Here is a 5,937-nt window from a genome sequence, read left to right as displayed (position 1 = left end):
GGCAAATAATTGTAATATTTGGCAACAACAAATCTTCACTATCGGAGGCAACTTTTGTTCTGACGCCATTTTAAAAAGTTGGATATCTAAGTTTTAAATTGTTAAGTGCATATATTGCAAAAGAGAGAGAGAGAGAGAGAGAGAGAGATTTGAGACAGTGATACAACATAACTTAAATAGATTATAGAGGTCCCAAGGCACCGTATGTTGTAAAATGGCAACGTTTCGCCTTTCACCATGTTTATTAAAATGTATGCTCAATATGTATGTTCTCTCCAAATATAAATGAATACTTTTCGGATTTAAACAAAAATATATTTTTAACCCCGCTCAAATTATCCGGATGATAATAGTTATACCGAGCATGGTTTCGTAGTTAAATTCAGACTGTAGTACATCCGGTTTGAATACATACATGTGTTTTCTTCTGACTTTCCGTTTTCGGATAGCCAACTCTTTTGATTTTTGGAACTTATGACTTATGGCAAGGTATGAATGAAATACTTTTGGTTCAAAACCTTGATAAAAGCATCAATATTTTTACAAAAAGTGTCTTCAATCTCAGCTTATCCGATTATCATGAAGGATATCATCATTCAGAACAGTTGGAATAGATTGTAGCCAATACTGTAGCATAACCCTTAATCATATGCATGATGATGATATGGAGGGAAAATATACATAAAAAAGTGAATGTAGGTGAAAGCCTGTCCACTTCTCTGAAGAGAATAGGTTTGTTTATTGAAATAGTTTACTGCTCAAAAGATTTTTTTTGTACTGTCTAACCTGCTGAGATGAAGATGTAAAAAAAGAAAATTAAGCCTTCATAGTGAATTAATATTGATAGTATGTTTCAAAATGCTTATTACAAACTTGGTAATAAAATACAGAACACTTTAAAGCTGAATACGATTCGTAAAAGGAATCTGTCCGCCATTTTTGTTCCCGAGTCTATCTTCTCTGCAGACCGCTATAAATAGGGCAGCAGTTGGTCACTGTTCAGTGTAATCAGTCTACACTGGTGAAGACGGACGTATGCTATACAGAAGAACTCGGTAGCGAGAGTAATAACGTAATACTTCATCTAATGCAGGAAAATAAGATACCAAATAAGTTTATAACAATTATAGTTTTATAAGTCAGTAAAATATACAAAAAACACAGATAAACGTAACTGCAATAAAATGTAAAAAAAAGATAATGCAAGATAACCAGCACGATCACGGGTTGCCATTCCACGCCAATACCCGTGACAATAAAGCAGTCAGGTGTAACGATTGCAACGAGAATACCCTAGTATTGATGTATCGTAGATAATGCTATAAATGAGTGTGTTCAGTTGATAAGCAAGCACAATTAAACTACTTACATACATGTACAGTGTACATGATTGCAACGAGTATACCCTGTCATAAAAAATAACATGCTATATCTGATGTATCGTACATAACTGAGGCAAACAATAATGCTATCATATTCTGTTAAATGGCGTATAAATTATAATTAGCCTATTTACGAGTTGTGTTCAGCTTTAAGTTGAGAAGAAAATAAGTAAATAATCAAGCACAATTAAACTACTTACATACATGTACAGTGTACATGGTATTGTCTAACTGAACAGACTTAGCTGTCATAAAAAATAACATGCTTCTTATATCTGAATATAATTATAAGTTTATAACATACGCCACATTCTACATAACTGTGGTGCAGGCAAACAATGAGTCGAGCACAATATCATATTCTGCTGGTGAGCTATTGCATTAGATTAAATATTTTGAAAAAAAGACTTGTATGAAATAGTGAATTAGTGATGGTTGTCCTGACATAAGAGAAGTAGAATGGTACAAACTAGTTGATGCTCATTTGTTTGAAATTTTTATACGCCTGAATTGATAGATTCGGCACGTGTATTGATTTTGTCCTTTCTGTCTGTTGTCAACTTGAACCATTGCCATGACTTTTGAACTGTGAGAGATAGAGACTTCATATTTGGTATGCATACTACGATAATTAAGTTCTTTGAAATGCAACAAGGTCAATGACCTTGTGACTTTGACTGTAATTATATGTTAAAATAGCTTTTTCGAACTTTTGCCATAACTGTTTATCTCAGTGTCTGTCTGTTGTCAACTTAAACCTTCACCATAACTTTAGAACTATATGAGATAGTGACATCATATTTAGTATGCATACTCCACTTATGAAGTGCTTTCACGTGACAACAAGGACAATGATTATGTGATCTTGACTGTGACCTATATGCTAAAAAAATTGCTTTTTCGAAACTTTGTTGCCGCCGGGCACATAGTGTTTTACAAGCGCATCTTGTTTTGTTTTTTTTTGCCCATCCCTGTTGTTGCTAATGCTATTACATAATTAGTTTAAATTAGAATGCAATAGTACCTTAACATAATTTATCATTTCAGAGAGAAGAAAACTGCATGACTTTAAAAGAAAACCAGTGAGATAAAATCATATAAAATGTATGATGATTCAGGATGTGGTCATTTGGTAAGTGGTAATTAAATCATGATTGGTATGTATAACAATTGCCTGAAAAAAAAAATGATTCTAAATTTTAAATACTGAGCTGTGGTTTATCAGCTGTGAGCTACAAGAAGTTTTATGTAAAAGCTAGGGCTGAAACAATTTGCCCCCCTCCATGTTATGTATGTATTGTCGTGATTGACATACAATCAGTTCTCTAATACATACACTACAGTAAAACTTTGTCATCTCGAACCTGAATTGAAGAGGAAAAAACTTTGAGATCTCTCAAAAAATTTGAATGAAAAAGAGGAAATGTTATTAACTGATTTCTTGCTGGTCAGTATTTTGATGACTTTAAGGAAGCTCTAAAAACTGCACACTAAAGAGCTCTACTTTGATATTGGGTAGTTTTATGCAGTTAGAGTGATCTGCCCTTAGATTGAGATTAAGAAAAATTTTATTTTACAGTCAGTTGGATTACTTGTAAGAGATTAAATTATTTTTAGCATTATCTAAAATCAAAAATAAAGAAATTATTTGATTATTTTCATAAATTTTCCAAATGTATTAAGTAAACAGCAATGATTTCTGCTCACAAATAGTCCATTGTCTTTGAAAATTTCTTGGGGAAATGATGCACATACGATATGTTCTAAATGAATAAAAAAGGCTCATTATGCACATCTTTATATGATAGATTTTTTTCTCTCCAAAGATTAATTTCTGTAAGTCTGACACTAAGTTTTTAGAGTTTCCTCAATTTTTTAGATACATGTATTCAATGAAATTATTTGAAGCATTAAATTTTGGTAAATTTTATGATAGTAAAATGTTATGTGGTTGAAAACAGACCTGGGGTAATGGTAATGTGTAATGGTAATGCATTGTAATCATTACATTTTTTCAAAGTAATGGGGTGCAATGTGTAATGGATCCATCTTTCAATTACAAGCAATTGTAATTTATAGTTTGGTTGAAAATACTTAAAAAAAACAGCATGCATGCATGACAATAGGGCTTAAATTTTTAATGTCTCTTAATTTTTCAGTGACATTAAAACAGGAATTGTCATCACCAATAGACAAATTTCACATTGCTAAGAGTTGTCTCCAATTGTCGGTGTATCGCTCATTTTTCTCACTTTGTCCTTTGTAAGTTACTTGTATTTTTTCAATCTTCAAACGATATTGGACAATTACGATCTGTATCTGTATGGCCAGAGTATGGGGTAACATGAAAATCATAATGAACATGTTCATACAGATTTCACTTCCAAGATATTGACCCTCAAAGTTGGTACGGTTATATAGAGGGAAAACAGCGTCTTAAGCCGATTGACCCCAGATTGACCCTGCAAAGGGGAATAACTTTTGTAAATGTGAAAGTTGTCTATGGTATATCATAGAGATCTAAAACTGACTGAATTATGATCCACCAATTCATGAACATGATGAGTGGATGTAAATAATGTTGGTCAATTTTTGTAAAAAAAAAATTTTAATTACTTGTTTATAAACCGAGTGTACATGCAATACTGGCATAAAATTACTCATAAGATACATGTATACTTACACCATGATAAAAGCATATGTGTCCAATGCAGCATATGATAAATCATTAACATACAAGTACATGTATATCCATACTGTAATACATATATATTGCATTGTTTTTAGAGACCTGTTCTGTGGATGCCCTTAGACAGTGTGTCTACCCATCACGCCATCTGATATCACTTGTTCTGAGCATATTTCTCTCTCAAACTTAAACTACAGAGAGCCTGTGGATAGAGGATGAAGAGTGACCTTGGACTAATTTTCTAGGTCAAAGGTCAGTATCAAAATGTACTGTATATCTTTATTCAAAGTCGTAGTCCAGAGTATATTTCTCCCTTGGTGTAATCTAGCTTTTATGCAATTGGTGTGGAGGGTCTGCAATGATCTTCAACCAATTTTTTAGGTCAAATATCAAAAATTAAAAAAAAATTCTCTCTCTATTAATATTTTTGTTATTATAAAGAGTATATTTTCTCTCAAACTAATTCAACTTAAAGCAGGGTTCTATGAAATTGTAATATATTCTCAATGACATAATGAGGCTGAAAACATTATTTATATTATGTAAAAAAATTTTCCTTATCATAAAGCATTAAATTTTAAAGAGACACATTAAATAAATAATTTAATGATTTTTATCTTTAAAATTTTAAATTTCATAATCCTAAAAAATGTTAAAATATAGTTGTATCCTTATTTTATTTTTTCATCATATACTTTATTCTGTAAAAATCTTAATGATTTGAGAGGAATTCAGTTTGTCCCATGGGCATAATTATCCACTTATCATAAAGCATTAAATTTTAAAGAGACACATTAAATGCTGAAATCATATGTATCATGGTCATGGAAAGTAATTATTGATATTGGTATATTAAAGAACATTGACTGATCTTTCAGATTTCTAAGTTATATTCAAGCATTATAATTCTGACACATCATATGATAATTTTGTATGAATATTGCAGATCATAGGTGATGTGAAGGAAATACCAGGGAACTGATGTTGAAAGAAGTACTTAATGACGCTTATGAATGGACTTAAATGTGAAAGACTGTTCCATTGTTTATCTAAGATATATGAATTTATTTAGTATTTTGATATCATTGAAAAATACTGTTACAGTTTTTGTACATCAAATGAATTATTAAACATATAAAATGGTAATGCTTTTTTTCTCTTACATTTAATAATTTTTTTGATAGATTTTTGAAAGAATACACATAATTTCACATCGCTTCCTTAAGAAAAGTTGGGGAATCTTGAAGTTTCCCAGTAACTTCAACCAGGAATGGGACTCCAGATAATTCCACCAAGTTTCCGCCACACAGAAACTGCTACACAAGTTCCATATAGTTTCCTGAGTCAAGGAAACTTTAGGAATCGTAAGGTTTCACGAGGTTCCATGTAGTTTCCCGTAATAGGAAACCTTAAGATTCCATCAAGTTTCCATTCCACGGAAACCACTACACTCCGATTCCCTGTGGTTTCCTGAGTCATTTAGGAATCATGAGGTTTCCCAAGCTTCCATGTAGTTTCCTTAAAAAGGAAACCTTAAGATTCCACCAAGTTTCCATCCCACGGAAACCACTACGCTCCGATTCCATATGGTTTCCTGAGTCACGGAAACTATAGGAATGGTGAGGTTTCCCGAGCTTCCATGTAGTTTCCCGTAAAAGGAAACCTAAAGATTCCACCAAGTTTCCATTCCACGGAAACCCCCTACGCTCCGATTCCATCAAGTTTCCTGATTCTGGAAACCAGTGGAATCTTTAGGTTTCCCATTACGGGAAACTACATGGATGTTCGGGAAACTTCAGGTTTACAGAGGTTTCCGTGGTTCGGGATACCTTATGGAATCGGAGCGTAGGGGGTTTCCGTGTCACG

At 32.6% G+C, this 5,937-nt stretch overlaps 1 long non-coding RNA gene across 1 annotated transcript; it reads left to right on the top strand.

Moving 5' to 3' along the window:
* The first annotated feature begins 296 nt into the window (after nucleotides 1–296).
* LOC134276271 (uncharacterized) lies at nucleotides 297–5,544 on the top strand. Its single transcript, XR_009994014.1, has 4 exons — nucleotides 297–489; nucleotides 2,430–2,514; nucleotides 4,170–4,323; nucleotides 5,018–5,544. It is a non-coding gene; the product is annotated as an uncharacterized LOC134276271 (long non-coding RNA).
* Nucleotides 5,545–5,937: the final 393 nt, after the last annotated feature.

Source organism: Saccostrea cucullata, unplaced genomic scaffold (assembly GCF_032062105.1).
Source record: "Saccostrea cucullata isolate Sc308-1 unplaced genomic scaffold, CSIRO_AGI_Scuc_v1 ctg6139, whole genome shotgun sequence".
NCBI lineage: Eukaryota > Metazoa > Mollusca > Bivalvia > Ostreida > Ostreidae > Saccostrea > Saccostrea cuccullata.
The sequence above is the reverse complement of the archived record's forward strand: the minus strand, read 5'-3'. Positions and strand labels throughout refer to the sequence as shown.